This window comes from Eucyclogobius newberryi, unplaced genomic scaffold (genome assembly GCF_026437365.1).
Source record: "Eucyclogobius newberryi isolate DKJ021-1_F unplaced genomic scaffold, fEucNew1.0.hap1 SCAF_2, whole genome shotgun sequence".
NCBI classification, from domain to species: Eukaryota; Metazoa; Chordata; class Actinopteri; order Gobiiformes; family Gobiidae; genus Eucyclogobius; species Eucyclogobius newberryi.
In genome coordinates, this window is record NW_027315834.1 from 2,422,782 (window position 1) to 2,446,167 (window position 23,386).

The 23,386-nt window shown below is 52.0% G+C and overlaps 1 long non-coding RNA gene and 3 other non-coding genes across 4 annotated transcripts; all 4 read left to right on the forward strand.

Moving 5' to 3' along the window:
- Positions 1-14,719: 14,719 nt before the first annotated feature.
- Positions 14,720-18,817, forward strand: LOC140367928 (uncharacterized). The gene is made up of 12 exons (XR_011928140.1): positions 14,720-14,774; positions 15,252-15,286; positions 15,754-15,785; positions 15,956-16,019; positions 16,182-16,221; positions 16,428-16,471; positions 16,631-16,654; positions 16,820-17,018; positions 17,244-17,292; positions 17,479-17,537; positions 17,728-17,760; positions 17,919-18,817. It is a non-coding gene; the product is annotated as an uncharacterized lncRNA (long non-coding RNA).
- LOC140368458 (small nucleolar RNA SNORD22) lies at positions 17,049-17,172 on the forward strand. The gene has a single exon (XR_011928170.1). It is a non-coding gene; the product is annotated as a small nucleolar RNA SNORD22 (small nucleolar RNA).
- LOC140368456 (small nucleolar RNA SNORD31) lies at positions 17,344-17,416 on the forward strand. Its single transcript, XR_011928168.1, has one exon. It is a non-coding gene; the product is annotated as a small nucleolar RNA SNORD31 (small nucleolar RNA).
- LOC140368457 (small nucleolar RNA SNORD31) lies at positions 17,587-17,656 on the forward strand. The gene has a single exon (XR_011928169.1). It is a non-coding gene; the product is annotated as a small nucleolar RNA SNORD31 (small nucleolar RNA).
- Positions 18,818-23,386: the final 4,569 nt, after the last annotated feature.

A 23,386-nucleotide genomic window follows, 5' to 3' on the forward strand; every position in this document is an offset into this window, starting at 1 on the left:
TGTCTCTGTATGTCTCTGTATGTCTCTGTATGTCTCTGTTTGTCTCTGTATGTCTCTGTATGTCTCTGTATGTCTCTGTATGTCTCTGTATGTCTCTGTTTGCTAAAAGCTCAACTTGTGTCCTAGACCCCATTCCAAGCTCCTCAAAGACATTCTTCCCCTAATTATAGACTCTATTCTTAATATAATAAATACTTCACTCCAAAGTGGCTATGTTCCACAGTCCTTCAAACATGCAGTCATTAAACCTCTTCTGAAAAAGCCTAATCTAGATCCCGACCTATTGGTAAACTACAGACCTATTTCAAATCTTCCCTTCGTCTCTAAAATCCTTGAAAAAGTTGTAGTAAAACAGCTTTGTCGCCACCTGCAGGACAATAACTTATTTGAAGTTTTCCAGTCAGGGTTCAGAGCCCACCACAGCACTGAAACTGCACTAGTTAAAGTCACAAATGATTTGTTATTAGCCGCTGACGATGGACTGGTCTCAATCCTGGTTCTGTTGGACCTCAGCGCAGCGTTTGACACCATTGACCACAACATTCTACTGCAGAGGTTAGAATGTGATGTAGGTGTTGGAGGAACAGCCCTCAGCTGGTTTAAATCCTATCTATCTGATAGGTTCCAATTTGTTAATGTAAACCAGAGCTCCTCACCAAGCTCTAAAGTAATTTACGGTGTGCCACAGGGTTCAGTACTCGGTCCAATTCTGTTTACTCTTTATATGCTACCATTAGGCAACATTATTAGAAAGCATGGCATTAACTTCCACTGCTATGCAGACGACACTCAGCTGTATTTATCAATGAAACCTGATCAGAGCGATCAAGTAGACAGACTTAGTACTTGTGTGAAGGAGATAAAAACCTGGATGACACTAAACTACCTGCTTCTTAACCCTGAAAAAACCGAGGTCATTGTGCTTGGCCCTAAGCATCTACGAGACGCTCTATCTGAGCAGATAGTCACACTGGACAATGTCAGTGTAGCCTCCAGTTCTACTGTAAGAAACCTTGGAGTCTTATTTGACCAGGAGCTCTCATTTAAAGCTCATATAAATCAAGCTTGTAAAACAGCCTATTTCCATTTGCGCAACAAGAGCCAAAATCAGAAGAATCCTGCCTAAAAGTGATGCTGAAAAACTTATCCATGCATTTGTAACGACTAGATTAGACTACTGTAACTCCCTGCTTGCAGCGTGTCCTAAAAGCTCCATAAAAAGCTTTCAACTGGTTCAAAATGCAGCAGCAAGATTACTAACAGGAACAAAAAGAAGAGAGCACATTACGCCGGTGCTGGAGTCTCTTCACTGGCTCCCCGTCGAGTCTAGAATCAAATTCAAAATTCTACTCTTGACCTACAAAGCCATAAATGACATGGCCCCATCCTACCTCAAAGATGCTATAGAACCATATCATCCAAACAGAGCTCTTCGCTCTCAGAATGCCGGCCTTCTGGTGGTGCCAAGAGTCTCTAAAAGTACTGTAGGAGGTAGAGCGTTTAGCTACCAAGCTCCTGTGTTATGGAATCAGCTCCCGACCCATGTTAAATACGCTGACACAGTCTCTTCATTTAAGTCCAGGCTTAAAACGTTCCTCTTCGAAATCGCTTATGGTCAGAGTAGTTAGGAACAGAAAGATAAACCCACAGCTTCAGCTACGCTGCCCTAGGAGTAACTATGCTGGGGGAAGTATGACAGCTTGAGCACTATCCTCTTCTTCTGACTACTTATGCTATCAAACAATATTTATTTTTTGATTCCACTTGCAAACTGTTCACCGCCTTCTTTTCTTTCTCTCACTCCTGAGGACCTGTGGACCCAGATGTCCCTCCCCTGGTGAAGTGGTCCCTGCCCTGTGTGGACGGTCCCTCATCTGCCTGAAGAGTGGGTCCAGCCCCAGTCTCCTTGTGTCCGTCTGTGAGAGTGGGATCTCTCCTTCACTGGAACTCCTCCAGGTTTCTACGCTTTTTTCCCAAAGAGGTTTTTTTGTAGTTTTTTCCTGGCCGAGAAGGAGAGTCTAAGGACAGAGGACCCTGGGACATCGTCCCTCGCCACCACAGACATTGTCTGACTTCATCTCCACCACAGACATTGTTGATTCATTTCTCCCTGTGGCCCTCAGAGGCAACTGTTGTTGTGATTTTGGGCCTTACAAAAATAAATCGATTTGATTTGATTTGATTTGTATGTCTCTCTATATCTCTGTATGTCTCTGTATGTCTCTGTATGTTTCTGTATGTCTCTGTATGTCTCTGTATGTCCTGTATGTCTCTGTATGTCTCTGTTTGTCCTGTATGTCTCTGTATGTCTCTGTATGTCTCTGTATGTCTCTGTATGTCTCTGTTTGTCCTGTATGTCTCTGTATGTCCTGTATGTCTCTGTATGTCTCTGTATGTTTCTGTATGTCTCTGTATGTCTCTGTATGTCCTGTATGTCTCTGTATGTTTCTGTATGTCTCTGTATGTCTCTGTATGTCCTGTATGTCTCTGTATGTTTCTGTATGTCTCTGTATGTCTCTGTTTGTCCTGTATGTCCTGTATGTCTCTGTATGTTTCTGTATGTCTCTGTATGTCCTGTATGTCTCTGTTTGTCCTGTATGTCTCTGTATGTTTCTGTATGTCTCTGTATGTCCTGTATGTCTCTGTTTGTCCTGTATGTCTCTGTATGTCTCTGTATGTCTCTGTATGTCCTGTATGTCCTGTATGTCTCTGTATGTCCTGTATGTCTCTGTTTGTCCTGTATGTCTCTGTATGTCTCTGTATGTCTCTGTATGTCTCTGTTTGTCCTGTATGTCTCTGTATGTCTCTGTATGTCTCTGTATGTCTCTGTTTGTCCTGTATGTCTCTGTATGTCTCTGTTTGTCCTGTATGTCTCTGTATGTCTCTGTATGTCTCTGTATGTCTCTGTTTGTCCTGTATGTCTCTGTATGTCTCTGTATGTCCTGTATGTCTCTGTATGTCTCTGTATGTCTCTGTATGTCTCTGTATGTCTCTGTATGTCCTGTATGTCTCTGTATGTCCTCTACGCAGTGGAACTCATAGAAAGTCCAAAGTTCATGGTTGTGATAAGACACAGTGAGAATATCTTCACGTCACACGACCTTTGACCCTAATGAACTATTGAACACATCAGGCAGATTTATGACGCCTCAGACTCCAGAGGTCAGAGGTCACCATCAGGAGCCTGCACAGATCTGATCCGACTGACAGAAGAGGGCGGAGACTTCACCGGGTCAAACTACTCGAGTAGTGTTTTGTCTTACTTGAGTACTACTACATTGTACTTTTACTTCAGTCATATTATTTGAAAGTAATAGTACTTTTACTTTTTTTATGTGTGTCATGTGTGTGTCATGTGTGTGTCATGTGTGTGTCATGTGTGTCATGTGTGTGTCGTGTGTGTCATGTGTGTGTCATGTGTGTCATGTGTGTGTCATGTGTGTCATGTGTGTGTCATGTGTGTGTCATGTGTGTGTCATGTGTGTCATGTGTGTGTCGTGTGTGTCATGTGTGTGTCATGTGTGTCATGTGTGTGTCATGTGTGTGTCGTGTGTGTGTCATGTGTGTGTCATGTGTGTCATGTGTGTGTCATGTGTGTCATGTGTGTGTCGTGTGTGTGTCATGTGTGTGTCATGTGTGTGTCGTGTGTGTCATGTGTGTCATGTGTGTGTCATGTGTGTCATGTGTGTGTCGTGTGTGTGTCATGGGCGTGACATGTGTGTCATGTGTGTGTCATGTGTGTGTCATGTGTGTGTCATGTGTGTGTCATGTGTGTGTCATGTGTGTGTCATGTGTGTGTCATGTGCGTGACATGTGTGTCATGTGTGTGTCGTGTGTGTGTCATGTGTGTCATGTGTGTGTCATGTGTGTGTCATGTGTGTGTCATGTGTGTCATGTGTGTGTCATGTGTGTGTCATGTGCGTGACATGTGTGTCATGTGTGTGTCGTGTGTGTGTCATGTGTGTCATGTGTGTCATGTGTGTGTCATGTGTGTGTCATGTGTGTGTCATGTGCGTGACATGTGTGTGTCGTGTGTGTGTCATGTGTGTGTCATGTGTGTGTCATGTGTGTCATGTGTGTGTCATGTGTGTGTCATGTGTGTCATGTGTGTGTCATGTGTGTGTCATGTGTGTGTCATGTGTGTCATGTGTGTCATTTGTGTGTCATGTCTGTGACATGTGTGTGTCATGTGTGTGTCATGTGTGTGTCATGTGTGTGTCATGTATGTGTCGTGTGTTTGTCGTGTGTGTGTCATGTGTGTGTCGTGTGTGTGTCATGTGTGTGTCATGTGTGTCATGTGTGTGTCGTGTGTCATGTGTGTGTCATGTGTGTCATGTGTGTGTCGTGTGTGACATGTGTGTGTCATGTGTGTGTCATGTGTGTGTCATGTGTGTGTCATGTGTGTCATGTGTGTGTCATGTGTGTCATGTGTGTGTCATGTGTGTGTCATGTGTGTGTCATGTGTGTCATGTGTGTCATGTGTGTGTCATGTGTGTCATGTGTGTGTCATGTGTGTCATGTGTGTGTCATGTGTGTGTCGTGTGTGTGTCATGTGTGTTGTGTGTCATGTGTGTCATGTGTGTGTCATGTGTGTGTCATGTGTGTGTCATGTGTGTCATGTGTGTGTCATGTGTGTGACATGTGTGTGTTATGTGTGTGTCATGTGTGTCATGTGTGTCATGTGTGTGTCATGTGTGTGTCATGTGTGTGTCATGTGTGTGTCATGTGTGTCATGTGTGTGTCATGTGTGTCATGTGTGTGTCATGTGTGTTATGTGTGTGTCATGTGTGTGTCATGTGTGTCATGTGTGTGCCATGTGTGTGTCATGTGTGTCATGTGTGTGTCATGGTTGTCATGTGTGTGTCATGTGTGTCATTTGTGTGTCACTTGTGTCATTTGTGTCATGTGTGTGTCATGTGTGTCATGTGTGTCATTTGTGTGTCACTTGTGTCATTTGTGTCATGTGTGTCATGTGTGTGTCATGTTTGTCATGTGTGTGTCATTTGTGTCAGGTGTGTCATGTGTGTGTCATGTTTGTCATGTGTGTGTCATGTGTGTCATGTGTTTCATGTGTGTGTCATGTGTGTCATGTGTGTGTCATTTGTGTGTTACATCAAAACTAAACCATAAATGTCACAGAAATATCATTGTAAAGAAGCAGAGATCGTGTTCTTACCGTGAGCTGCTCTTCACCTTCTGTCGTCTCCACCACAACCTCCCACACTGACCCCGCCCACCACGTCACTGACCCCGCCCACCAACCTCACACTCACATGATAATGATGTCAGCGGCCCACACCCACTCACACACACACACACACACACAGACAGGCACGCACACACACACACACACACACTCACACACACACACACACACACACACAGACAGGCACGCACACACACACACACACACTCACACACACACACACACTCACTCACACACACACACACACACAGACAGGCACGCACACACACACACAGACACACACACACACAGACACACACACACACACTCACACACACACACACACACACACACGCACACACAGACACAGACACGCACGCACGCACACACACACACACACACACACACACACACACGCACGCACACACACAGACACACACACACACACACACACATGCACACACACACACACACACACACAGACACACACACAGACACACAGACACACAGACACACACACACACACACAGACAGACACACACACACACACACACAGACACACACACACACACACAGACACACACACACACACACACACACATGCACACACAGACACACACACACACACACACACACAGCACATGTCATGAAGCTTCCTCCTCTGGTCTGACCTCCTGACCCCAGTGTCCACCTCCTGACCACATGGTCATAAAAATGTCCTAGTCCTGATTCAGAGAAGCTAATAACTTCATCAAGTGGAGATTTGATTATGGCGTGTCCAGAGTCTGACCACGTGTCCGTGCGGGCCGTGGACTGAGACGTGTTTGAGGCGTAAACAGCGTGTCCAGGCGGGACACACTTGTGGTGAGCTCTGTTGGAGAAGAGAATGTAGGTGTGACCGCAGGATCTGAAGCAATGACCCGGCCCTGCCACCACCGGCCCTGCCACCACCGGCCCTGCCACCACCGGCCCAGCCACCACCGGCCCAGCCACCACCGGCCCTGCCACCACCGGCCCTGTCCCTGCTCAGGAAGTGGCTGTGGTCAGTTTGGAGGTCCACCACAAAACAGCCCTTTTTATATAGTGGCCTCTTGTGGCCTCTTGTCTCGGGCCCCACAAAGCCTGCAGTTACTTTATATGTGGCCCCTGCTGGTTTCCAGACGAGATCACAATAGTTTAGAGTCATAGAGACCATGACGGGGTGTGGTAGATTCAGGGCCACAGCGCCCTCTGCTGAGAAGACTGGGACGAGCAGGTCGGGTCACAGCCGACCCTTCTCACCCTGAGGCCGCTCCCCTCAGGCAGGAGGCCACGCCCCTCAAGCAGGAGGTCTTAATAACACCTGCCACTTTAATATTTATTTTATTATACAGAGTATAGTCAATACTAGTATAGACTATATAGTCTATACTAGACTAGACTATACAGAGTCTTGTCTAGTCTAGACTAGACTCTGGCTCTTCCTCTGGCGCAGAAGCAGATGCTTCAAGAGCTCAGCCATTTTAGATCAAATCATCTGAAATCATCATTTACAGACAAACAAACACATGGCCCACATCACCCTGTCACAGAGGCCCACATCACCCTGTCACAGAGGCCCACATCACCCTGTCACAGAGGCCCACATCACCCTGTCACAGAGGCCCACATCACCCTGTCACAGAGGCCCACATTACCCTGTCACAGAGGCCCATATCACCCTGTCACAGAGGCCCATATCACCCTGTCACAGAGGCTCACAGAGGCCCAGATAACCCTGTCACAGAGGCCCACATCACCCTGTCACAGAGGCTCACAGAGGCCCAGATAACCCTGTCACAGAGGCCCACATCACCCTGTCACAGAGGCCCACATCACCCTGTCACAGAGGCTCACAGAGGCCCAGATAACCCTGTCACAGAGGCCCACATCACCCTGTCACAGAGGCTCACAGAGGCCCAGATAACCCTGTCACAGAGGCCCACATCACCCTGTCACAGAGGCCCACATCACCCTGTCACAGAGGCCCACATCACCCTGTCACAGAGGCCCACATCACCCTGTCACAGAGGCCCACATCACCCTGTCACAGAGGCCCACATCACCCTGTCACAGAGGCCCACATCACCCTGTCACAGAGGCCCATATCACCCTGTCACAGAGGCCCACATAACCCTGTCACAGAGGCCCACATCACCCTGTCACAGAGGCCCACATCACCCTGTCACAGAGGCCCACATCACCCTGTCACAGAGGCCCATATCACCCTGTCACAGAGGCCCACATCACCCTGTCACAGAGGCCCACATCACCCTGTCACAGAGGCCCATATCACCCTGTCACAGAGGCCCACATCACCCTGTCACAGAGGCCCACATCACCCTGTCACAGAGGCCCACATCACCCTGTCACAGAGGCCCACATCACCCTGTCACAGAGGCCCATATCACCCTGTCACAGAGGCCCACATCACCCTGTCACAGAGGCCCATATCACCCTGTCACAGAGGCCCATATCACCCTGTCACAGAGGCCCACATCACCCTGTCACAGAGGCTCACAGAGGCCCAGATAACCCTGTCACAGAGGCCCACATCACCCTGTCACAGAGGCCCACATCACCCTGTCACAGAGGCCCACATCACCCTGTCACAGAGGCCCACATCACCCTGTCACAGAGGCCCACATCACCCTGTCACAGAGGCCCACATCACCCTGTCACAGAGGCCCAGATAACCCTGTCACAGAGGCCCACATCACCCTGTCACAGAGGCCCACATCACCCTGTCACAGAGGCCCACATCACCCTGTCACAGAGGCCCATATCACCCTGTCACAGAGGCCCACATCACCCTGTCACAGAGGCCCACATCACCCTGTCACAGAGGCCCACATCACCCTGTCACAGAGGCCCACATCACCCTGTCACAGAGGCCCACATCACCCTGTCACAGAGGCCCACATCACCCTGTCACAGAGGCCCACATCACCCTGTCACAGAGGCCCACATCACCCTGTCACAGAGGCCCACATAACCCTGTCACAGAGGCCCACATAACCCTGTCACAGAGGCCCACATAACCCTGTCACAGAGGCCCACATCACCCTGTCACAGAGGCCCACATCACCCTGTCACAGAGGCCCACATCACCCTGTCACAGAGGCCCACATCACCCTGTCACAGAGGCCCACATCACCCTGTCACAGAGGCCCACATCACCCTGTCACAGAGGCCCAGATAACCCTGTCACAGAGGCCCACATCACCCTGTCACAGAGGCCCACATCACCCTGTCACAGAGGCCCACATCACCCTGTCACAGAGGCCCAGATAACCCTGTCACAGAGGCCCACATCACCCTGTCACAGAGGCCCACATCACCCTGTCACAGAGGCCCACATCACCCTGTCACAGAGGCCCACATCACCCTGTCACAGAGGCCCACATCACCCTGTCACAGAGGCCCACATCACCCTGTCACAGAGGCCCACATCACCCTGTCACAGAGGCCCACATCACCCTGTCACAGAGGCCCACATCACCCTGTCACAGAGGCCCATATCACCCTGTCACAGAGGCCCACATCACCCTGTCACAGAGGCCCATATCACCCTGTCACAGAGGCCCACATTACCCTGTCACAGAGGCCCATATCACCCTGTCACAGAGGCCCATATCACCCTGTCACAGAGGCTCACAGAGGCCCAGATAACCCTGTCACAGAGGCCCACATCACCCTGTCACAGAGGCCCACATCACCCTGTCACAGAGGCCCACATCACCCTGTCACAGAGGCCCACATCACCCTGTCACAGAGGCCCATATCACCCTGTCACAGAGGCCCACATAACCCTGTCACAGAGGCCCACATCACCCTGTCACAGAGGCCCACATCACCCTGTCACAGAGGCCCACATCACCCTGTCACAGAGGCCCATATCACCCTGTCACAGAGGCCCACATCACCCTGTCACAGAGGCCCACATCACCCTGTCACAGAGGCCCATATCACCCTGTCACAGAGGCCCACATCACCCTGTCACAGAGGCCCACATCACCCTGTCACAGAGGCCCACATCACCCTGTCACAGAGGCCCACATCACCCTGTCACAGAGGCCCATATCACCCTGTCACAGAGGCCCATATCACCCTGTCACAGAGGCCCACATCACCCTGTCACAGAGGCTCACAGAGGCCCAGATAACCCTGTCACAGAGGCCCACATCACCCTGTCACAGAGGCCCACATCACCCTGTCACAGAGGCCCACATCACCCTGTCACAGAGGCCCACATCACCCTGTCACAGAGGCCCAGATAACCCTGTCACAGAGGCCCACATCACCCTGTCACAGAGGCCCACATCACCCTGTCACAGAGGCCCACATCACCCTGTCACAGAGGCCCATATCACCCTGTCACAGAGGCCCACATCACCCTGTCACAGAGGCCCACATCACCCTGTCACAGAGGCCCACATCACCCTGTCACAGAGGCCCACATCACCCTGTCACAGAGGCCCATATCACCCTGTCACAGAGGCCCATATCACCCTGTCACAGAGGCCCACATCACCCTGTCACAGAGGCCCACATAACCCTGTCACAGAGGCCCACATAACCCTGTCACAGAGGCCCACATCACCCTGTCACAGAGGCCCACATCACCCTGTCACAGAGGCCCATATCACCCTGTCACAGAGGCCCACATTACCCTGTCACAGAGGCCCATATCACCCTGTCACAGAGGCCCATATCACCCTGTCACAGAGGCCCACATCACCCTGTCACAGAGGCTCACAGAGGCCCAGATAACCCTGTCACAGAGGCCCACATCACCCTGTCACAGAGGCCCACATCACCCTGTCACAGAGGCCCACATCACCCTGTCACAGAGGCCCACATCACCCTGTCACAGAGGCCCATATCACCCTGTCACAGAGGCCCACATAACCCTGTCACAGAGGCCCACATCACCCTGTCACAGAGGCCCACATCACCCTGTCACAGAGGCCCATATCACCCTGTCACAGAGGCCCACATCACCCTGTCACAGAGGCCCACATCACCCTGTCACAGAGGCCCATATCACCCTGTCACAGAGGCCCACATCACCCTGTCACAGAGGCCCACATCACCCTGTCACAGAGGCCCACATCACCCTGTCACAGAGGCCCACATCACCCTGTCACAGAGGCCCATATCACCCTGTCACAGAGGCCCACATCACCCTGTCACAGAGGCCCATATCACCCTGTCACAGAGGCCCATATCACCCTGTCACAGAGGCCCACATCACCCTGTCACAGAGGCTCACAGAGGCCCAGATAACCCTGTCACAGAGGCCCACATCACCCTGTCACAGAGGCCCACATCACCCTGTCACAGAGGCCCACATCACCCTGTCACAGAGGCCCATATCACCCTGTCACAGAGGCCAACATCACCCTGTCACAGAGGCCCACATCACCCTGTCACAGAGGCCCACATCACCCTGTCACAGAGGCCCATATCACCTTGTCACAGAGGCCCACATCACCCTGTCACAGAGGCCCACATCACCCTGTCACAGAGGCCCATATCACCTTGTCACAGAGGCCCATATAACCCTGTCACAGAGGCCCACATCACCCTGTGACAGAGGCCCACATCACCCTGTCACAGAGGCTCACAGGGGCCCACATCACCCTGTCACAGAGGCCCACATCACCCTGTCACAGAGGCCCACATCACCCTGTCACAGAGGCCCACATCACCCTGTCACAGAGGCCCACATCACCCTGTCACAGAGGCCCACATCACCCTGTCACAGAGGCCCACATCACCCTGTCACAGAGGCCCACATCACCCTGTCACAGAGGCCCACATCACCCTGTCACAGAGGCCCACATAACCCTGTCACAGAGGCCCACATCACCCTGTCACAGAGGCCCACATAACCCTGTCACAGAGGCCCACATCACCCTGTCACAGAGGCCCACATCACCCTGTCACAGAGGCCCATATCACCCTGTCACAGAGGCCCACATTACCCTGTCACAGAGGCCCATATCACCCTGTCACAGAGGCCCATATCACCCTGTCACAGAGGCCCACATCACCCTGTCACAGAGGCCCATATCACCCTGTCACAGAGGCCCACATCACCCTGTCACAGAGGCCCAGATAACCCTGTCACAGAGGCCCACATCACCCTGTCACAGAGGCCCACATCACCCTGTCACAGAGGCCCACATCACCCTGTCACAGAGGCCCACATCACCCTGTCACAGAGGCCCATATCACCCTGTCACAGAGGCCCACATAACCCTGTCACAGAGGCCCACATCACCCTGTCACAGAGGCCCACATCACCCTGTCACAGAGGCCCACATCACCCTGTCACAGAGGCCCATATCACCCTGTCACAGAGGCCCACATCACCCTGTCACAGAGGCCCACATCACCCTGTCACAGAGGCCCATATCACCCTGTCACAGAGGCCCACATCACCCTGTCACAGAGGCCCACATCACCCTGTCACAGAGGCCCACATCACCCTGTCACAGAGGCCCACATCACCCTGTCACAGAGGCCCATATCACCCTGTCACAGAGGCCCATATCACCCTGTCACAGAGGCCCATATCACCCTGTCACAGAGGCCCATATCACCCTGTCACAGAGGCCCATATCACCCTGTCACAGAGGCCCACATCACCCTGTCACAGAGGCTCACAGAGGCCCAGATAACCCTGTCACAGAGGCCCACATCACCCTGTCACAGAGGCCCACATCACCCTGTCACAGAGGCCCACATCACCCTGTCACAGAGGCCCATATCACCCTGTCACAGAGGCCAACATCACCCTGTCACAGAGGCCCACATCACCCTGTCACAGAGGCCCACATCACCCTGTCACAGAGGCCCATATCACCTTGTCACAGAGGCCCACATCACCCTGTCACAGAGGCCCACATCACCCTGTCACAGAGGCCCATATCACCTTGTCACAGAGGCCCATATAACCCTGTCACAGAGGCCCACATCACCCTGTGACAGAGGCCCACATCACCCTGTCACAGAGGCTCACAGGGGCCCACATCACCCTGTCACAGAGGCCCACATCACCCTGTCACAGAGGCCCACATCACCCTGTCACAGAGGCCCACATCACCCTGTCACAGAGGCCCACATCACCCTGTCACAGAGGCCCACATCACCCTGTCACAGAGGCCCACATCACCCTGTCACAGAGGCCCACATCACCCTGTCACAGAGGCCCACATCACCCTGTCACAGAGGCCCACATAACCCTGTCACAGAGGCCCACATCACCCTGTCACAGAGGCCCACATAACCCTGTCACAGAGGCCCACATCACCCTGTCACAGAGGCCCACATCACCCTGTCACAGAGGCCCATATCACCCTGTCACAGAGGCCCACATTACCCTGTCACAGAGGCCCATATCACCCTGTCACAGAGGCCCATATCACCCTGTCACAGAGGCCCACATCACCCTGTCACAGAGGCCCATATCACCCTGTCACAGAGGCCCACATCACCCTGTCACAGAGGCCCAGATAACCCTGTCACAGAGGCCCACATCACCCTGTCACAGAGGCCCACATCACCCTGTCACAGAGGCCCACATCACCCTGTCACAGAGGCCCACATCACCCTGTCACAGAGGCCCATATCACCCTGTCACAGAGGCCCACATAACCCTGTCACAGAGGCCCACATCACCCTGTCACAGAGGCCCACATCACCCTGTCACAGAGGCCCACATCACCCTGTCACAGAGGCCCATATCACCCTGTCACAGAGGCCCACATCACCCTGTCACAGAGGCCCACATCACCCTGTCACAGAGGCCCATATCACCCTGTCACAGAGGCCCACATCACCCTGTCACAGAGGCCCACATCACCCTGTCACAGAGGCCCACATCACCCTGTCACAGAGGCCCACATCACCCTGTCACAGAGGCCCATATCACCCTGTCACAGAGGCCCATATCACCCTGTCACAGAGGCCCATATCACCCTGTCACAGAGGCCCACATCACCCTGTCACAGAGGCCCACATCACCCTGTCACAGAGGCCCACATCACCCTGTCACAGAGGCCCACATCACCCTGTCACAGAGGCCCATATCACCCTGTCACAGAGGCCCACATCACCCTGTCACAGAGGCCCATATCACCCTGTCACAGAGGCCCATATCACCCTGTCACAGAGGCCCACATCACCCTGTCACAGAGGCCCACAGAATTCACATAATGCAAATGTAACTGGGATTATTTTAGTGCATTTGACCTAAATTAACGTGGCCCCTGGACGTCACAGAAGTGTGGTCTAACGTGGCCCCTGGACGTCAAAGAAGTGTGGGCTAACGTGGCCCCTGGACGTCACAGAAGTGTGGGCTAACGTGGCCCCTGGACGTCACAGAAGTGTGGTCTAACGTGGCCCCTGGACGTCACAGAAGTGTGGGCTAACGTGGCCCCTGGACGTCACAGAAGTGTGGTCTAACGTGGCCCCTGGACGTCACAGAAGTGTGGGCTAACGTGGCCCCTGGACGTCACAGAAGTGTGGTCTAACGTGGCCCCTGGACGTCACAGAAGTGTGGGCTAACGTGGCCCCTGGACGTCACAGAAGTGTGGTCTAACGTGGCCCCTGGACGTCACAGAAGTGTGGTCTAACGTGGCCCCTGGACGTCACAGAAGTGTGGGCTAACGTGGTCTAAACGCTTTGATGTCGCCGAGCTGAAAAGAACCAGAAGATTGGACTGTGTGGATGACCTTGATGGTCTCATTCCTTGTGTGAAAATGTTGACATTTTATAGAGCAAATGCTGCTCATTTCTGCAGCTGCTTCACGGTGCAGGGGCCTCACGGTGCAGGGGCCTCACGGTGCAGCTGCTTCACGGTGCAGGGGCCTCACGGTGCAGGGGCCTCACGGTGCAGCTGCTTCACGGTGCAGGGGCCTCACGGTGCAGGGGCCTCACGGTGCAGCTGCTTCACGGTGCAGGGGCCTCACGGTGCAGGGGCCTCACGGTGCAGCTGCTTCACGGTGCAGGGGCCTCACGGTGCAGGGGCCTCACGGTGCAGCTGCTTCACGGTGCAGGGGCCTCACGTGCAGGGGCCTCACGGTGCAGCTGCTTCACGGTGCAGGGGCCTCACGGTGCAGGGGCCTCATGGTGCAGCTGCTTCACGGTGCAGGGGCCTCACGGTGCAGGGGCCTCACGGTGCAGCTGCTTCATGGTGCAGGGGCCTCACGGTGTAGGGGCCCAAGTGTTTGAGCTCCAAGTGTTTGAGCTCCATTGGTCGTAAGTCTCAAATCATGAACATTACAACTCGAGTCTGATTCGAGTCACGTGACTCTCTTTGTTCTTTTTAACTGAAAATAACTGCTCTTTGGACATTTAAACTGGGAAGTATAAACGCCTCGCGCGTTTAAACTCTTAATGTTTGTTATTTTCTAAAAACCTTGTAAAAATGAATGAGAAATGTAAAATGTAAAGTTCCGGAGACACGGCGGAAGTGAATGCAGTGGGCGGGGCTTAAGGAGGGATATAAAATCCCGCGCGAGCCTCTCCTCCTTCCACTTCCTGCTCGCGCCTGAAAGAGGTAAGACTCACACTCATCCAGCTCTGCAGCGCACGCGTTTGGCTCCGTTTAGTCTGTGCGCCTCTGACCACCCCACGTGTGGTCAGTGCGGTCCCGTGTGGTCAGTGCGGTCCGTGCGCGGCGGTCAGTCTCTGCTGGAGGCCGACGCCGGGGCGCAGCCGCCACGCCACAGCCGCCATGCCACAGCCTTGTCCGGTCTAATCCGGTGCCATCCTGCTCCAGATGAAGTCCCGCCCGCGTGTCACGACATCTTTAGAGCTCTAGAGCTCGCGCGGTTCACGTTTATCTCTCTCTTTGTTTCGCTGGTGCAGTGTTTACGCGCACGTTGCCCGGAGCGCGTGTCTCACGTGATGATACTCACAGACCTGTCCTGAATCCTGTGATTGCACTTGATTATTTCTGACACGAGACACTTTAAACCACGTGCGCACTTTCCTTTGCTGTCGCGCGCGTTTAACTCTGTCCTTCTTGTCGCAGGATGAAGTGCGTCATGGATCTGCGCCGTCCTGAAGGTGAGGCTCCCGACATGGTCCTCAGGGACCCCTGTAGCTCTGGCGATGCGTTAGTTTGCTACAGTGATGACTTTATTGAACTCTCTCACTGAATATATTTGAGGAAAGCTCAAAACCAAAGCCTGAGTAGCAATAATTTCTCTTTTGGGTTAAGATTAAATGACTTAACTTTTACTGGAACAATGAAGTGATTAGCGCAGCTGCACATGCTCCATGAGGCGCATGGACCTGCTCCTGTTAAAGAAGCTCTAAAGTCATGAACTCAAGCTTTTAAAGCTCAGACTGAAACATTTATGTGTAGCATGTCACTGTGGGCGGCGCTTATTGTTTTGCCCTGGTCGACCTCTAGATCGAAACCGCTCAGTTTAAGTCTGTATAAACCTGGTATGGCCCGTCAGACTTGTGTTTATGTAGGTGTGGCTTGAGGCAAATGTGGGCGTGTCTAAAGCCTGTCCCGTGCGTTTCAGGGTGGCGCCGTGGCCGGTCCGAGCTGCTCCAGGTGAATATGAGTCCGTGTCTGCTCCGAGTGCTGCTGCAGTGATGAACCTGAACTCTCTCTTACTGAATCAACCTTTTGAAGAAACCACTTTACCAGATTCTGAGCAGACGCTGCACGTTCAACTCGAGAGCCACTGATGGTTGCATGAATAATATTTCTCTTGCTTTCAGAATTGTGGCACCAAGAAGCTCCTGTGTGAGGCGCTGCTGCCCCGCCCCCTGAGGATGTCCTTAGGTAAGGCTCTGTGATGCAGGTGTGAGTTTGTGTCTGTGATGATTTTCCATAAAGACAAGCATATGCCTGATCCCTGATGTCACCTGTAATCTGAACACCACCTGCTGCACGGTCCGGCGCTGCACGGTTCGAGTGTTTGTGCTGATGTCATTGTCTTCACAGGAGAATCTTGAAGATGATGGATCTTCTCGGGGCCCGACATGTAAGTATTTCTCTAAAATGGTGACTTGTCCTGGCTGAGCTTCTAGACTCGTGACATGTTCATGTTTGAGAGGATGAACGGGCCAAGCCCATAATGTTCTGGACGACAGCGTCTCATGGCAGTTTGTCACCAAAGCCCTGATCAAACCTGCTTTTGTTCTACCACACGGCTGCATCAGACTCTGTTTCACCTGGCGGTGTTTGCAGGTATTGAGGCGTCTTACGGGCTCTTCTGTGGTCTGCTCCTGGAGGTAAGCTCTTCTCCTGCTTGTGTCTCTGTGGTCCTATGATGATGATACTTAGCTCACTTTGAGATCCAGTGAAAAGACAAAAACATCTGAGGCCGGCTCCGTGTGACGTGGGCTCCGTGTGACGTGGGCTCCTGGTCTAATCCTGTTGTGTTTCCACAGGGCTCGTGTGGACCAGACTCTGAGGTGAGTGACCTTCAGTTTGCTCTTGTTGAACCCTCTGATCGTGATGAGAGAACATTGGAATCTCGTTCGTCTGAACTCGTGCTGAGAAATCTCAATCTGACATCAGACGTGTTAAACATGCCCCCATCACCTGCTCCACTCGGGTCCTAAAGCTCTTTCCTCCAGGATGAAGCGGCGGCTCTGAGGAGGAGGTCCGGCGGCTCTGAGGAGGAGGTCCGGCGGCTCTGAGGAGGAGGTCCGGCGGCTCTGAGGAGGAGGTCCGGCGGCTCTGAGGAGGAGGTCCGGCGGCTCTGAGGAGGAGGTCCGGCGGCTCTGAGGAGGAGGTCCGGCGGCTCAAAGGAGGAGGTCCGGCGGCTCTGAGGAGGTGATGTTCTGCTGACTGTGGCATGTGTCTCTGTGCTGATGACCACTGCACACGTCTGAGGCCAGGGCAAGTGCCAGAACCTGAGAAGGTGAACCCACTGGTGCTGCCCTGGCAGAGGCTGACGGCTCGTTGGGGCCCCAACAGTCTGAACAGAGATTCGGCCTTATCAGGGGGACAAGTTTCCCTTAAAGTCTAAAGTTCATAAAGGTTTTTATTCTTCTGCAGAAACGACCCGCGCTCCTTCTGAACATGTGAAATGACCTCCACGTCACAGGTAAAAATCCTTCTGAAGACTCGTTTAGCCAGGATTCTGATGCTAGAACCTTTGTAGAACATGATGAGTTATTTTACCGCCCCAGTCTGATCTTCATGACTGATTGGTACCCCTCTGACCACGCCCATCCTGCTGTTGGACCCTCTGTGCCAGTAACACGTCTTATCCAAGCATTTTGTCTTATAGACTTGTCCTGCTCTGGATTCTGGAGGTCCCTGGTTCAACTCCCATGGGCTGTGTCATCAGTGAGTAACATGTCGAGCCTCAGATGTTTCCTCAAGGTCCTGCTGCTCCACTGAATGATGAGTGTTTATTACCGCCCCAGTCTGATCATCATGACTGATTGGTACCCCTCTGACCCACCCCCCCCCCCCCCCTCTGACCCCCACATGTACAGATCGTGTAGCGTTCCTCCTAACCTCCGTTTCTCCTCAGGTGCAGCTCGTGGTGAAGGTCTCAGGAACTCTGGTAAGAACCTTCTCATTTACACTGGAGAAGTGATGAGTCAATGCGCCTGTAGTCGGAATTTGATGACCGATTGGTGTCCCCGCTGACCTGATCTCCACCACTGCACGCTGATCCTAATGTCCCGCAGATCCTAATGTCTAACGCTCGTGTCTCCTCAGCCTGGACTTTTCCTCTGGAAGCACGACACTTCCCCCTGTGCTACAGATTCTACAAGTTTGCTGTAGTTTAGAGAAATGAATGTTTCTCTGAAGAAACTATAATAAAGATGAACATTGTACGACGACTTATTCTTTTTGGGATCAAGGGATCTTCAGGGATGTGAAATCACCTGCAATAAGTGAACGAGCTCAAATCCAGAACCACTAAAGCCTGATTGTAATAAATTTAACTTTCAGAAGTTTAAGAATAAATATTAGATGTGCCATAACTGCCTTTTGTAATGACCTGGTTCCATAATCTGGTATAAAATTGATTGTAAAATGTTAATGTCACTGAAAAAAAATCACTAAAAGAAAATCTGCATTAAAATAAACTTAACCCAGTTGTAATTCTACCACCGCTTCGGCCAAACGGGGTCAACTAAAAGCATTTGGAGAGTAAGAGTCTTAGCGGTCCAGAACCATTAAAGCAACATCAAACGCCACATGTTGAATAGTAATGAACTGGTTTGTCTGGGCCCTCCTAAGGCCCCTGGAGTCTAAACATTGGTGTTTCTGTATTTGACCTGCTAGAACTAGACTCCACTTGGTCTGGACTTCAGTGCACAGCACAAGTGTCTGGCAAATGTGTTTAAACATTTCTCACCCTTTTGTAAAACTTACAACTGCTGGTTAACCAGAATCTGATTTAAAAATATTTTCCCACAAACGAATTTATTCCCCAGAGTAAATTCTACTCTTCATTTCATCTTTCCTCTTGTTGCTTCTGCCCCAGGTTCAGATTGTGAGGTCTTTGTTAGATCTTTGATCCAATCATGTTCAGCCTCATGTGTGAGGCCTTCAGACTCAACAGAGCTGGTGTTTGTAGCTTCGAGTCAATGGAAATGATGTGTCAACCAATCAGCTTCAGAGTTGCTCTTGTGCATCTGCTGCTGTTGCTCAGGAGCAGCAGGTGCAGCACGTGCACCTCTTTGATTGGATCACACATATTGATCAGCAGGTCCTATGGGCGGAGCTATGGAACCTCAGACGGAGGAAACTGCATTTGACAAACATTCATCCGCTTTTTTCAACCCACAATGTGGAAGGAGGACAATATATCCATTTGGACGAGGATATAATTATAACGTCTTTCTCAAGACAAACTTTTCAAGAAAAGTTAGACGTAAGAGGTCATCCTACGCTGCAAAGCCCGTTACAGGCGGGTTCGTTCCACTTTCAAAGTTTGGACATTGGCGTGTTCAAAGTGCTGCACGCACGGCACGGACAAGGTAAAGCGACGTCTGTTTAAACTGTTTCTGTCCTAATGTGTAGTGTCCTGAGGTGTGGCATCATAATGATGGTAACATGATGTAATAAGAGGTGGAGTCATTCGGGTGGGGCTGTGTATGACTTCACTGAAGGCCCAGGCCCCAGAGCCACGCCCGCCCGCCACTGCTTTACATAAGTCTGAATCAGTGATTCACTTGTGAAACTCCTTTGCACAATTCTTCAATTAGCATCAGTCACTCTCCACCTATAGGTGCCACGCCTCTGCCTGTTCTTTAAGCATGGATCAGAGAGAATATGGAATGCCATGTGGATGAACCTGTGGCCCTTTTGTCCTGAACAAATAAGACTGACTCATTTGAACAGTTGGTACTTTATGTTCCCATATTTTTCCTAATTTTTCCAGAAATGCCAGACTCTATTGTCGGTTTGGACAATTTTCATCTGCTGCAGGCGTGAGAGGTGGAGGTCTGAAGAAGAGAGGAGGGCTGAAGAAGAGAGGTGGAGGTCTGAAGAAGAGAGGAGGGCTGAAGAAGAGAGGAGGAGGTCTGAAGAAGAGAGGTGGAGGGCTGAAGAAGAGAGGAGGAGGTCTGAAGAAGAGAGGTGGAGGTCTGAAGAAGAGAGGAGGAGGTCTGAAGAAGAGAGGTGGAGGTCTGAAGAAGAGAGGAGGAGGTCTAAAGAAGAGAGGAGGAGGGCTGAAGAAGAGAGGAGGAGGTCTGAAGAAGAGAGGAGGAGGTCTGAAGAAGAGAGGAGGAGGTCTAAAGAAGAGAGGTGGAGGTCTGAAGAAGAGAGGTGGAGGGCTGAAGAAGAGAGGTGGAGGTCTGAAGAAGAGGAGGAGGTCTGAAGAAGAGAGGTGGAGGTCTGAAGAAGAGGAGGAGGTCTGAAGAAGAGAGGAGGAGGGCTGAAGAAGAGAGGTGGAGGTCTGAAGAAGAGGAGGAGGTCTGAAGAAGAGAGGAGGAGGGCTGAAGAAGAGAGGTGGAGGTCTGAAGAAGAGGAGGAGGTCTGAAGAAGAGAGGTGGAGGTCTGAAGAAGAGGAGGAGGTCTGAAGAAGAGAGGAGGAGGTCTGAAGAAGAGAGGAGGAGGTCTGAAGAAGAGAGGAGGAGGTCTGAAGAAGAGAGGTGGAGGTCTGAAGAAGAGAGGTGGAGGTCTGAAGAAGAGAGGAGGAGGTCTGAAGAAGAGAGGTGGAGGTCTGAAGAAGAGAGGAGGAGGGCTGAAGAAGAGAGGAGGAGGGCTGAAGAAGAGAGGTGGAGGTCTGAAGAAGAGGAGGAGGTCTGAAGAAGAGAGGAGGAGGTCTGAAGAAGAGAGGTGGAGGTCTGAAGAAGAGGAGGAGGTCTGAAGAAGAGAGGTGGAGGTCTGAAGAAGAGGAGGAGGTCTGAAGAAGAGAGGAGGAGGTCTGAAGAAGAGAGGAGGAGGTCTGAAGAAGAGAGGAGGAGGTCTGAAGAAGAGAGGTGGAGGTCTGAAGAAGAGAGGTGGAGGTCTGAAGAAGAGAGGAGGAGGTCTGAAGAAGAGAGGTGGAGGTCTGAAGAAGAGAGGAGGAGGGCTGAAGAAGAGAGGAGGAGGGCTGAAGAAGAGAGGTGGAGGTCTGAAGAAGAGGAGGAGGTCTGAAGAAGAGAGGAGGAGGGCTGAAGAAGAGAGGAGGAGGGCTGAAGAAGAGAGGTGGAGGGCTGAAGAAGAGAGGAGGAGGTCTAAAGAAGAGAGGTGGAGGGCTGAAGAAGAGAGGTGGAGGTCTGAAGAAGAGAGGAGGAGGTCTAAAGAAGAGAGGAGGAGGTCTGAAGAAGAGAGGAGGAGGTCTGAAGAAGAGAGGTGGAGGTCTGAAGAAGAGAGGAGGAGGGCTGAAGAAGAGAGGAGGAGGGCTGAAGAAGAGAGGTGGAGGTCTGAAGAAGAGGAGGAGGTCTGAAGAAGAGAGGAGGAGGGCTGAAGAAGAGAGGAGGAGGGCTGAAGAAGAGAGGTGGAGGGCTGAAGAAGAGAGGAGGAGGTCTAAAGAAGAGAGGTGGAGGGCTGAAGAAGAGAGGAGGAGGTCTGAAGAAGAGAGGAGGAGGTCTAAAGAAGAGAGGAGGAGGGCTGAAGAAGAGAGGAGGAGGTCTGGTTGTGAATGTGAACACGAGCTGGTGTAAACCTCAACACTGCACAGTGAGGGAGCAGCTATGTAACAAGGATATTGAACTATTGGCTGTTGGCATGAGGCCATATTATCTGCCCCGGGAGTTCTCACATGTGATTTTGATCGCAGTCTATGTGGCCCCGTCTGCCAATGCTGAAGATGCTTGTGAAGCACTGCTCTCCTGCACTTGTAGGCTGCAAACACAGGCTCTCTTCCTCATCTCTGGTGACTTTAACCACGCTTCTCCCTCTTCTGTTCTACCAACATACACCCAGTATGTCACCTGCCCCACCAGAGAGAATAGAACATCGGACTTGTTTTTTGCCCCCCTCCCTCCCCTGGGCAGCTCGGACCACAACCTTGTACATCTGAGGCCTGTGTATGAACCCATCGTGCGCAGGCAGCCTGTGGTGTCCCGTGAGGTGAGGTTGTGGTCTGCTGAGAGCTCTGAGGCTCTGAGGGACTGCTTCAGCACCACTGTCTGGACTGAGCTCTATGGCCCACATGGGGAGGACATCAACACCATCACAGAGTGCATCACGGACTACATCAACTTCTGTTTTGAGAACATTGTTCCCTCCCGGACGGTGCGGTGTTTTCCAAACAACAAGCCATGGATTAACCGTGAACTGAAGGCTCTGCTGAAGGAGAAGAAGAGAGCCTTCAGGTCAGGGAACAAGGAGGAGCTGAGGACTGTGCAGAAGGAGCTGAGGAGGAAGATCAGGCAGGCTGAGGCCGGCTACAAGAGGAGGATGGAGGAGCAGCTGCAGCAAAAGAACATTCAGGGGTCATCTTCCTGCTGCACCGCTCTCTCTCTCACCTGGAGAAGCCTGGCAGCTCTGTGAGGATCCTGTTCTTTCATCTCTCCAGCGCCTTCAACACCACGGCTGGTGTGGAGTATGACCTGCAGAGTGGATCCTGGACTACCTCACAGACCGACCCCAGTTTGTGAGAGCCCGGAACTGTGTGTCTGACACTCAGACCTGCAGTGTGGGGGCGCCCCAGGGCACTGTCCTCGCGCCCTTTCTCTTCACCCTTTACACTGCAGACTTCAGACATGACACGGACAGCTGTGTCCTGCAGAAGTTCTCTGACCACTCTGCCATCATCAGACTCATCACGGACGACGATGATGCGGAGGACAGAGGACTGGAGCAGGACTTTGTGGAACCTCCTCCTCATCAACGCGGGGAAGACCAAGGAGATGGTGGTGGACTTCCACAGAGGCCCCACAGGTGGGGGGGGCAAGGTGGTGAAGAGCTTTGAAGGTGAGGAGGAGTATTTTAAAGTTTATGCGCTGCTTAAAAAAGCTCCATAAAAAGCTTTCAACTGGTTCAAAATGCAGCAGCAAGATTACTAACAGGAACAAAAAGAAGAGAGCACATTACGCCAGTGCTGAAGTCTCTTCACTGGCTCCCCGTCGAGTCCAGAATCAAATTCAAAATTCTACTCTTGACCTACAAAGCCATAAATGACATGGCCCCATCCTACCTCAAAGATGCTATAGAACCATATCATCCAAACAGAGCTCTTCGCTCTCAGAATGCCGGCCTTCTGGTGGTGCCAAGAGTCTCTAAAAGTACAGTAGGAGGTAGAGCCTTCTGGTGGTCCCAAGAGTCTCTAAAAGTACTGTAGGAGGCAGAGCGTTTAGCTACCAAGCTCCTGTGTTATGGAATCAGCTCCCGACCCATGTTAAATATGCTGACACGGTCTCTTCATTTAAGTCCAGGCTTAAAACGTTCCTCTTCGAAATCGCTTATGGTCAGAGTAGTTAGGAACAGAAAGATAAACCCACAGCTTCAGCTACGCTGCCCTAGGAGTAACTGTGCTGGGGGAAGTATGACAGCTTGAGCACTATCCTCTTCTTCTGACTACTTATGCTATCAAACAATATTTATTTTTTAATTCCACTTGCAAACTGTTCACCGCCTTCTTTTTCTTTCTCTCACTCCTGAGGACCTGTGGACCCAGATGTCCCTCTCCTGGTGAAGTGGTCCCTGCCCCATGTGGACGGTCCCTCATCTGCCTGAAGAGTGGCTCCAGTTCGCCTCAGTCGGTCCCTCATCTGCCTGAAGAGTGGGTCCAGCTCGCCTCCGAC